The sequence below is a fragment of the Triticum aestivum genome, chromosome 6B (genome assembly GCF_018294505.1).
Source record: "Triticum aestivum cultivar Chinese Spring chromosome 6B, IWGSC CS RefSeq v2.1, whole genome shotgun sequence".
NCBI classification, from domain to species: Eukaryota; Viridiplantae; Streptophyta; class Magnoliopsida; order Poales; family Poaceae; genus Triticum; species Triticum aestivum.
In genome coordinates, this window is record NC_057810.1 from 513,277,417 (window position 1) to 513,289,965 (window position 12,549).

Below are 12,549 nucleotides of genomic sequence, written 5' to 3' on the forward strand. Positions count from 1 at the left end.
AGTAGGTAAATGATAAAAGAAAGAATTTATGAAGTGTGAATGCTAGCAGGTGCACAAGTTTGATCAATGATAACTTCAATCACCTTTTCTAGCATGATTATATGTCATAACAGTAGTTCATCTCATAAGACTTCTCATGATCAAGTAACAAGCAATTCACATGTTAAAGCATAGACCATAAAATTTCTTGAAAAGTAGCAAACTATGTTCTCAGTCATCAAACAATTACAATTCATCCTATTTTCAGGAAGGGTCTATGTCAGAGCTTTGATTTAGCAAACTTCACATACTCAACTATCATATAGTCTTCTACAATTGCTAACACTCACGCAATACTTATGGTTATGGAGTTTTAATCGGACACTGAGAAAGATAGGGGCTTATAGTGTTGCCTCCCAATGTATTCACCTTTGGGTGATGTCAACAATAATAGTTCATGCTTACTTACATCCAATTGGATATATATATCAGGATCTTTCCAACACGGGGTGCTTGCCAAAGGATAAAATGAAAAAGGGAAAGGTGAAGATCACCTTGACTCTTGCATAAAGTAAAAGACATAAAGTAAAAGATAGGCCCTTCGCAGAGGGAAGCAGAGGTTGTCATGCGCTTTTATGGTTGGATGCACAAAATCTTAATGCAAAAGAATGTCACTTTATATTGCCACTTGTATATGGACCTTTATTATGTAGTCCGTCGCTTTTATTGCTTCCATAACAAGATCGTATAAAGCTTATTTTCTTCACACTAATAGATCATACATATTTAGGGAGCAATTTTTATTGCTTGCACCGATGACAACTTACTTGAAGGATCTTACTCAATGCATAGGTAGGTATAGTGGACTCTCATGGCAAAACTGGGTTTAAGGATATTCGGAAGCACAAGTAGTATCTCTACTTGTTGCAAGGAATTTGGCTAGCATGAGGGGGAAAGGCAAGCTCAACATGTTTGAATGATCCATGACAATATACTTTAACTGAGATGTGAGAAAACATAACCCATTACGTTGTCTTCCTTGTCCAACATCAACTCTTTAGCATGTCATACTTAATGAGTGCTCACAATTATAAAAGATGTCTAGGATAGTATATTTATATGTGAAATCTCTCTTCCTTCAATATTCTTTCATGAATTGTTCAAATGACCAATACAATGCTTGCTAACCTTCAATAAATTTACAATCTCTACTTCTTAGATGTGAAGTCATTACTCCCCATGGGATAAGAAAATGAGACATATATAATTTCAGATTTATGACATTCAACTCATTCAATCATTTACTCATAGGATATAAGTGAAGCACACGAGTAATTGACAAACTACTCCAAAAAGATATAACTGAAGATCAATGAGTAGCTAAATAATTATGTAGCTATGTGAAGACTCTCTCTCATTTAAGAATTTCAGATCTTGGTATTGTATTCAAACAGCAAGAAAAGCAAAATAAAATTACATTGCAAGGATAGCATGACTCATGTGAAGAAGCAAAAACTTAAATTCAACCGATACTAACCGATAGTTGTTGAAGAAGAAAGGTGGGATGCCTAACGGGGCATCCCCAAGCTTATATGCTTGAGACTTCTTGAAATATTATCTTGGGGTTCCTTGGGCATCCCCAAGCTTGAGCTTTTGTGTCTCCTTAATTCCTCTCATATCATAGTTTCTCTTTTTATCAAAAGCTTCATCCACACCAAACTCAACAAGAACTCGTGAGATAGGTTAGTATAAATCAATGCAAAACCATATCATTTTCTACTGTAACAAATCACTAAAATTATTATTCAACATTGCATACTAAATGCCTCTTCATATTTAATACTCCTATCCTCAAATAGAATCATTAAACAAGCAAACATATGCAAACAATGCAAACATAACAGCAATCTGCCAAAACAGTACAGTCTGTAAAGAATGCAAGATTCATCATACTTCCCTAACTCGAAAAATTATGAGAAAAATTCTACGCTGTAGAAGATTTATCAGAGCTCAATATGCAAAAAGTTTCAACATTATACCATTCTCTGAATTTTCTAGGGAATTTTTGCAACAGCGGTAAACTTTCTGTTTTCAAACAGCAACATGTATACTAGCAAAATAAGCATGGTAAAGGCTATCCTTGACATTTTTATTGAAACTAAAGATGAAAAACATTATTATAAATAACAGCAAGCAAAACTAACAAAATAAAATGACGCTCCAAGTAAAACACATATCATGTGGTGAATAAAAATATAGCTCCAAGTAAAGTTACCGATGAACGAGGACGAAAGAGGGGATGCCTTCCGGGGCATCCCCAAGCTTAGGCTTTTGGCTATTCTTGAATATCTTGAGGTGCCATGGGCATCCCCAAGCTTAGGCTTTTTCCACTCCTTATTCCATAGTCCATCAAATCTTTACCCAAAACCTGAAAACTTCACAACACAAAACTTAACAGAAAACTCGTAAGCTTTGTTAGTATAAGAAAATAAAACCACTACTTAGGTACTGTAATGAACTCATTCTAAATTAATATTGGTGCAATATATACTGTACTCCAACTTATCTATGGCTCATACCTTTGATACTATTCATAGATTCATCAAAATAAGCAAACAACACATAGAAAACAGAATCTGTCAAAAACAGAACAGTCTGTAGTAATATGTATCAAACATATACTTCTGAAACTCCAAAAATCCTACAAAATTAGGGAGTCCTAAGAAATTTGTGTACCAATCCAGATAAAGAATAATCTGATCAAGATCACGTTTCTGTGAATTAACAAAACTAATTTACTTGGTGCAAAAGTTTCTGATTCTCAGCAGGATCAACACAACTATCACCGTAAGCTATCCTAAAGGTCTTACTTGGCCCTTTATTGAAACAAAAGATATAGAACATGATTAATACAGTAGCATAATCATGTGAACACACAAAAACAGTAAGGATAAATATTGGTTTGTCTCCCAACAAGCGCTTTTCTTTAATGCCTTTCTAGCTAGGCATGATGATGGCAATGATGTTCACATAAAAGATAAGAATTGAAACGTAACGGGAGCATCATGAAGCACATGACTATCACATTTAAGCCTAACCCACTTCCTATGCATAGGGATTTTGTGAGCAAACAACTTATGGGAACAATAATCAACTAGCATAGGAAGGTAAAACAAGCATAGCTTCAAGATTTTCAACACATTGGGAGGAAACTTGATATTATTGCAATTCATACAAGCATATATTCCTCCCTCATAATAATTTTCAGTAGCATCATGAATGAATTCAACAATATAACCAGCACCTAAAGCATTCTTTTCATGATCTACAAGCATAGAAAATTTACTACTCTCCACATAAGCAAATTTCTTCTCATAAATAGTAGAGGGAGCAAACTCAACAAAATAATTATCATGTGAGGCATAACCCAATTGAAAATTAAAATCAAGATGACAAGTTTCATGGTTATCATTATTCTTAATAGCATACAAGTCACCACAATAATCATCATAGATAGCAACTTTGTTCTCATAATCAATTGGAACCTCTTCCGAAATAGTGGAATCATCACTAAATAAAGTTGATACTCTTCCAAATCCACTTTCATGTTCATCACAATAAGATTCAACATCCTCCAAAATAGTGGGATCACTACTTCCTAATGTTTACACTCTTCCAAACCCACTTTCATCAATATAATCATCATAAATAGGAGGCATGCTTTCATCATAATAAATTTGCTCATCAAAACTTGGGGGACAAAAAATATCATCTTCGTCAAACATAGCTTCCCCAAGCTTGTGCCTTTGCATATCATTAGCATAATGGATATACAAGGAATTCATACTAACAACATTGCAATCATGCTCATCATTCACAGATTTAGTATCAAGCATTTTATAGATTTCTTCTTCTAGCACTTGAGCGCAATTTTCCTTTCCATCATTCTCATGAAAGATATTAAAAAGATGAAGCGTATGAGACAAACTTAACTCCATTTTTTTGTAGTTTTCTTTTATAAACTAAACTAGTGATAAAACAAGAAACAAAAAGATTCAACTGCAAGATCTAAAGATATACCTTCAAGCACTCACCTCCCCGGCAATGGCGCCAGAAAAGAGCTTAGTTGATGGGGTGTGAGTGCCGCTTACCTAGCCTCCCCGGAAACGGCGCCAGAAAAGAGCTTGATGTCTACTACACAACCTTCTTCTTGTAGACGTTGTTGGGCCTCCAAGTGCAGAGGTTTGTAGGACAGTAGCAAATTTTCCTCAAGTGGATGACCTAAGGTTTATCAATCCGTGGGCGGCTTAGGATGAAGATGGTCTCTCTCAAACAGCCCTGCAACCAAAGAACAAAGAGTCTCTTGTGTCCCCAACACACCCAATACAACGGTAAATTGTATAGGTTCACTAGTTCGGCGAAGAGATGGTGATACAAGTGCAATATGGATAGTAGATATAGGTTTTTGTAATTTGACAACATAAAAACAACAAGGTAACTAATAATAAAAGTGAGCACAAACGGTATTGCAATCATAGAAACAAGGCATAGGGTTCATACTTTCACTAGTACAAGTTCTCTCAACAATAATAACATAGATAGATCATATAACAATCCCTCAACATGCAACAAAGAGTCACTCCAAAGCCACTAATAGCGGAGAACAAACGAAGAGATTATGTTAGGGTACGAAACCACCTCAAAGTTATCATTTCTGTTCAATCTATCATAGAGTTCATACTAGAATAACACCTTAAGACACAAATCAACCAAAACCCTAATGTCACCTAGATATTCCATTGTCACCTCAAGTATCCGTGGGAATGATTATACGATATGCATCACACAATCTCAGATTCATCTATTATATGCATCACACAATCTCAGATTCATGTATTCAACCAACACAAAGTACTTCAAAGAGTGCCCCGAAGATTCTACCGGAGAGTCAAGATGAAAATGTGTGCCAATCCCTATGCATAGGTTGATGGGCAGAACCCGCAAGTTGATCACCAAAACATACATCAAGTGGATCACGTGAATATCCCATTGTCACCACAAATAAGCACGACAAGACATACATCAAGTGTTCTCAAATCATTAAAGACTCAATCCGATAAGATAACTTCAAGAGGAAAACTCAATTCATCACAGAGAGTAGAGGGGGAGAAACATCATAAGATCCAACTATAATAGCAAAGCTCGCTATACATCAAGATCGTGCCATAGAGAGAACACGAGAGAGAGAGATCAAACACATAGCTACTGGTACATACCCTCAGCCCCAAGGTGAACTACTCCCTCCTCGTTATGGAGAGCACTGGGATGATGAAGATGGCCACCGGTGATGGATTCCCCCTCCGGCAGGGCGCCGGAACGGGCTCCCGAGAGGTTTTTGGTGGCTACAGAGGCTTGCGGCGGCGGAACTCCCGATCTATCTTCGTATTTGATGTTTTTAGGGTATATGGGAATATATAGGCGAAAGAAGTCGGTCGGGGGAGCCTCAAGGGGCCCACGAGACAGGGGGCGCGCCCAGGGGGGTGGGCGCACCCTCCTATCTCCTGGCCTCCTCAAAACTTCCCTGGCTTGTACTCCAAGTCTCCCGGATCATGTTCGTTCCAAAAATCACGCTCCCGAAGGTTTCATTCCGTTTGGACTCCGTTTGATATTCCTTTTCTTCGAAATACTGAAACAGGCAATAAAACAGCAATATGGGCTGGGCCTCCGGCTAATAGGTTAATCCCAAAAGTAATATAAAAGTGTATAATAAAGCCCGTAATCATTCAAAACAGATAATAAAATAGCATGAATGCTTCATAAATTATTGATACGTTGGAGACGTATGAAGCCCCGAATCCGACAACGACGAGCGCACATGTTTGCCGAGTTGGCAAGCATGACAAACGTGTGAAGCCGCTTTATTACATGGAATTGATGACTGATGAAGATTCAACATAGCGTCACGACCCGGATGTCCTAAACGACGATGCCAAAGCTCGGTGGAGGTGGTGCCGATGATCCCATGGGCGTGATGGTTGATGACCGAGGATGGAAAGACATAGAGATCTCCATGGCCATTGCAACGAAGGATCACGGCCTTGGTGCGAAGGTCCTTCACAGAGAAACCAAAGGGGTCAAATTATATTGAGCATAAATTATCAATAGTGAAGTGACGAATAGAAAGAAGAATTTTAACGATATGAGGGACAAGTAAAACGTTGTGAAGAAAAAGTGTGCGAGCGGAAGTAGGAATAGAAGCATCACTAGTATGAGAAACATGTAATGTAGAGCCATTGCCAATGGTTACAAGGGGGGAAGAAGATGCAAGAAGGAGATGACGAAGCATACCGAGGTCGGAGGCCATGTGGGACATGGCTCTGGAGTCCATGGCCCACTCACCAACATTGGAGGCGGAAGCAGCGTTGTTCAAGGCAACCATTAGCGCGACACAGTCCCACTGAGGTGTGGGGTTGCAGCCGGGAACCGGAGGAGCGTTGGAGCCGAAAGCCTGGCCATGGAGAGGAGCCCAGGAAGTGAACGCCTGGGCGGGTGGGAGCAATGGGGGACGCGGTCCGAGCAAGCCGACTCCACTGGTCGGGCGCGGCGCGGGAGCGCCCTGAGGCTGCAGCGGCTGGCCAGTGTATGGGTTGAAGAAGATCCATGGGCCGAAAGCGGGCTAGCCGCCGCGGTGAGTCACTACAAAAAAAATACACTTCTGTGATGATACGTGTTTGTCACAGTAGGTCACGTTTTCTGTCATGCATGTACATCCATGACGATTTTATGACAGAATCAAGATAGTCATACATGTGCTTTCGTAGAAGTGTGCCACGACATTACCAAAATTATCATCACGGAAGTGTCCACTCCCATGACGATAAATGGTGCATCATGGAAATGCTTTCGTCAAGGGTAACCAACACGTGGCATCCACCGTAACGGGTCGCTGTTAAGCTATTGGGTTCCGGTTTGGATCCGATAACCCGTTAACAACCCTGACCAATGGGGATTTTCCACGTGTAAAATCATCATTGGCTGGAGGAAACACGTGTCTGCTCCTCGGTGGGCCAGATGTCGTCTGTCCAATGGAGGAGACATGCCTATGATACGTCGACTCATGGCAGGGCCCAACAGAGGCCCATATAGGTTAAAAAGGCCGGCCCACTAAAGGCTCGTAGTACTTACTCAGGTACTAGTGGGCCAGCCCAATAACGACCTGTTTAAACATGGCCCATTTATAGCCCGAAGCCAGATCTGGCCCGTTAATTGTTCACCGAATATTTGGGCCCAATTACGGCCCAGTGACTTTCGGCTTGTTAGAGGCCCAATATAGACATGTGCCCATTTCAGCCTGGTGTCTTTCGGCCTGGGAATGGCCCGTGCTGCCCACTGGCCATATATGGTCCGTCACGACATCTGGCCCACTAACGACCCGTGATAAAGGTGGCAACAGTTTAGCCCAACGTGACTTTGGGCCTATTAAAGGCATGCCGTATAATTCGGCCCGTTGATGCCTTTACTAAGCTTTTGGCCTCTTAAAGGCCCATCATATCAGTGGGCCAATAAGGCCCGAGATATGTTTCGGCCTGGTAATGGCCCGTCATATAACTGGGCGAAAAAAGGCCCGGTCTACATTTCAGCCTGCTGAAGGCCCATCGACGACTAGTGAAAATTGAGGACCAACATGCATTTCGGCCTGCTAAAGGCCCATGGTTTGTTTTGAGCCATAGCAGGCTAGCAGAATATTCAGCCTGTTAATGGCCCAAAGCTACATGGGCCCAACTAAGCGTTGGGTCCACTAAAGGCCCAACTAAAATTTGGGCCAAATATAGGCTGGAGTAAGTTGTGGGCCTGGCGCAAAGTGTGAAGGCCCCAATGGCTTTTCGGGCCCATGAAAGTTGCAGGCCGGCCCAATTGTGGCCCGCTAAAAAGCAGGCCCATTAGAGGCGAATGTTTCGTCCTGGTCGACTACTTCAGATTTTTTTTAGATAGCCAATGATGGCAGTAACTAGTAGGAATTAAGAACAAACCTACTCTATAGAATAAAGAAATTACGACATAGTAACTTAGAATAAACCTACACTATACAATAAAGGATTTATGGTATATTACATCCACTAGGCATTGAAGTTCGCCACCAGTGATCATAAAGCGCAACGAAGAAGCAGATTACAAAAACCGGGCACCATTGCAGCATAACAAAATAATACTGAACCGAGACCACTTCCAAGACAGTACAAGAAAGGTTAGCCTTGCACGGGAACTGTTGCGCAAGCTGCTGAGTAAGGTTGTGAGACCGGCCTAGCATGTCGGTCATAGCTTCCAGGTGTAGCTGTTTAGCAATGAGGTTCTCATTGGTGTTCTCCGCAATCTTTCTTAGAGATAGGAGTTCAAGTCGAAGTTGAGTTGCAAAATGCATTTCTGCTAGAACTTGGGACTGAAGAAGTCGAACTGATTCAGACAGCAAATTCTATAAGCTTGTCTAACTGCTAGTCTCAAGTAACTTGAACACTACATCAAGACAAGACTTTGGGGTTGTCTCGCTATCTTCAAGATGTTTTGCCTTCTTTGCTGCAATATATGTTGGGTTTGTCTCACAGCCTTCAGCAGACTTGTGCATGCCATCGGGCGTATCACCCTAAAACAAGCAGAGAGATGACAGGTTTTGCACGTGTATAAACAAAGATGATAACTGTGCTGTCAATTCCATCCAATTTCAAATTAAAAAAATAAAGAGTAAGTTCAAAATATCAATAGCACAATTTGGCATATATTGTTCATAATGCGGGGAGCTTCACCACACTACTGGATTACCATGTCAACATAACAAGCATAGATGAAGGGCAAAGACAATCATTGTATCTATTTTGGTTAGTGTGCATGGCATGTTGTTCATATTATCAGCCACATCAGTAAGATAAAATAGGAGATGACAAAGTGCAAACGTGGGCTGCTTCACCACACACTGGATTATAGATCCACAAAAATAAGCATACATACAGGGAGTATTGAGTAATGTGCATGGTATGAATAAGGAATTTGGTTTTACAAGTAAAACTTGGAACTTGCGGTTGTTGCGAACATGCATTTTGATAGGAACAACAAACTAAATAGCAGTTAACGATAGGGAGTACGAGGAAATTAAACAGCAGTTGAGGATAAAGGCTTTAGAAGGACTGACTTACATTAACAGTTAACACTGGCTTTATAATGACATTCTCCATGTCAAGGGAAGGATAACTCAAGAATTTCAGCACATAATCTTCTTCATAAGCATTGCTTGTACTCTACATTTTGTAGAGAGTAATTATTGGAAGGGATAGAGGATAATGAAGATAAGATGCAGATTGATGCTACATAATCTACTGCCAATCCCTGGAAGTACAAGCGTTACAGGAAAAAATGTACTGACAAGAGCAATGGGCTACACTTCTGCACTGTCATTGTGTGTGTATTCAACTTTTTGGTAAGATTAAATATAGATATGATATTTTTTAGTAAATGGTGGGCGAGGGAGATAAGATGCATAATGCTACACAATGAACCAATCCCTCTTCCCATAATATAAGTGTGTTTTGAACACTTGTGTATTGTACAAAACATTCTTAAATTATGGGGCGGAGGAACTAGCTGTTAATGTAAGTACAGTGATAGACGACGTTCAGTCCTTACAAGAGGACTGTAGAGCTAAACCTCTTCAAAAGCATTGGGTTGATTCTAAATTTATGTAAGAGTCCATATGGATCTTATAATGTCCATCAAATGGACGATAATGAGGCTAACATGTGCAGTGATGCTACATAATCAACCAGCTATGAAAGTAAGTATGGTCATACAGGGTAAGAGGTACTCACAAGGGCAATGCAGTGTGCAGTATACTTGCGAGATTCTGTGGTCCCTTGAGAATGAATGTTCTTCTGCTAACAGTTTTCATACAAGTAAGACGTTAAGGCAAATGCAGAAATGTAGTTCAAATTGTGATGTGATACCATAAACAGTACCTTACGCTGCAGACAAGACCAATGTGTAACAAGACTATTCTAGTCACTGTCTGATAAATGTAGCACCGGAGACTTTACAGAAATTTCATTTAGAGGCTTTCCATCGAAGTGCGCTTGCCTCAGGTATGAACGATACTTCATCAATGAGTGATTCAAAAACGCAACCAACCCTTGCTCGTCTTGACAATCCAGTTTGGTCCTCGCCTATTTAAAAGAATGAAATCTTGTGTCTTCTATCAGCAGAAACATATGCAGTAATTACAATGAATAACATTAGTACATTACTTACGCGTAAGCTGCGGAGGAAGACTGGCAATAGTTCTGCGTTTGCGGTATAATCTTTCCATGAAGGAAAGAAGTGCACAAAGTTCCTGACAACAATATAAGCTTCGTCTTCTAAACTAGGAAGAAATGGAACAGGGGTCCTATTTGCTACAATTGGGGCTCTCTCTGGTTCGAAAAGGGATTTGGCAACTGGATTTGGTGTACTCTTTGATGGAATGGGGGGTTTTGCATCGTAGAGCTGGTGCTATGTCAACTAGCATCATCATATTGTTTGATGCAATTGGGGTCTGCTGAGTTCGGGCATCAGAGATGACCAGTGTAGTAGGGCTAAAGTCTGCTAGAGTTGGGTCGTGTTTTGTGGGTCAGGTGATATTGCAAGTACACCTAATGGGCTATTTGATTTATTAGCTGTCACTACCTTTTCCAAATACTTTGTGTAACGCCCCCGACAAACCCAATGTTGGTCGTTACTCCTGGTGGGATCTAGACTGGCCCCATAGATCAATACTAGTCTTTTCTGCACACTTTGTCCTCACTCGTGCGCACCCGGGAGCAACTTCCCGGTCGGTCACCCATCCTGAAACTACTCCAAGCTAAGCACGCTTAATTTTGGAGTTCTTTCTGAATGGGCTCCCAGAAAGAAGGAATTCCTTATTGATATGAGTAGTCTATCATCCCTAATATGTCAGGCTATCACACTTTGCTCATGCTCCTCCGTGATCAGCAATCACCCTCTTCCTTTTGAACGTCTGATACACAAGAACAACATTTGAATGGATAAATATGGTATGATGACAGATGGAATATGTACTAAAAATGGATAGGCAGGGCATATTCACATACACGATGTGTAAACTAAGCTAGTGGCAATGCAACAATGTATAAGCAATGCAAAGCATTAGTTGCACGATATGTGCGACCAATATAACCTTGGAAAGTTAGAGCAAGTACCTTGATGGGTGAATAAGATAGGGCATCTGCCTCTGACTCCTCCACTAGGGAGCTACATTCTTAGGGCTCCCTCTAGCTTAGAATCACTGTTAGGATCATATTCTGAGTATGAATCTGTAGGTGGAGAGCATTTGCATTGCATTGCATCCAGACTTGATTTCACTCCCTTAATGCCAAGTTTGACAGCCATGGCATTGTTCTGCTTTATTCTTTTCATGAGTGCAAGCTCATAATCATTATGATGATGTTCAGTGTCTGAGATTCATGAAAACATAAAAAGTATTCAGATTATCTATGGAATGCATTGCGGATTCAACTCGAAGGGTTCCTCCCTATAAACCCCCGCATATGAAAAGTTCACCCCCCAACCATGCTGACTAGACCACACACAAAAATACAAACCTCTTATGTCTCTATAACAGGCAGACACACATTTCAAAACTGTAGTAGGAACATTAGAATCATATCAAATTCGTATTTGAACAAATAAACTAAGGAATTATGAGTGGCATAATGTTTAGCTTCAAGGGTGGAGTGCTGGTAGTGCGACACAAAGAAAGTAGGCAGATTGTATTCCATGTAAAAGATCGTAGTCTATGTAAAAGGTGGAAATGACACTTTCTTTCTATACAATGTAGTGTTTGGCGCCCACACATGATGGAAGAGATAACACAGAGAAATACTATTCACTCATGCCTGTGGTTCCAGTATTTTGAAACACGGTGGTCCATAATAAAAGAATATGGACAACAAATATGACAAGGCAAGCATAGATGTAGTGAATCAATCATTTACTTGTGAGCTTACTAGGACAAGTATGCAGAATTTTAGCTGCAGTAAGTGACCGTCCAAAATCTTAATCAAGAAGTTGGTCTAGCACTTATTATTTGCAACTAATCGACGTGAATAATTGGATATCATATCGAATGAGTAAGAAAGACAAGTAAAATTGTCAACAAAGCTGGCCTACAGTAGTAATCTGGGTCAATATCACTATGACCAACAATCCAAAATGACTAGTGTCTGTTCCTAGGGCCGGAATTTTGTAACCATGTGAACTTTATAGGTGCTAACGTTTACTGAAATACATCTGAACCACTAAGTGTAGGTAGCACTCAGTACACAAATAACCCTAATGACAGTCCTGCCTAATGAGTAATGAATCAATTAGAAAATGGCTGATGAAGAGTGGCTGCTAAGTGTTGAGGACGTATCTCAGGATAAATCAGGTTGGCTAAGTGGCTGCTACACGCCTGAGCCCTGAACGGACTGGGAAGGTAGGCACGACTACGCGCCCGGGCAGTGGTGACGCTGCTGGGCGAGCGGCTCCTAA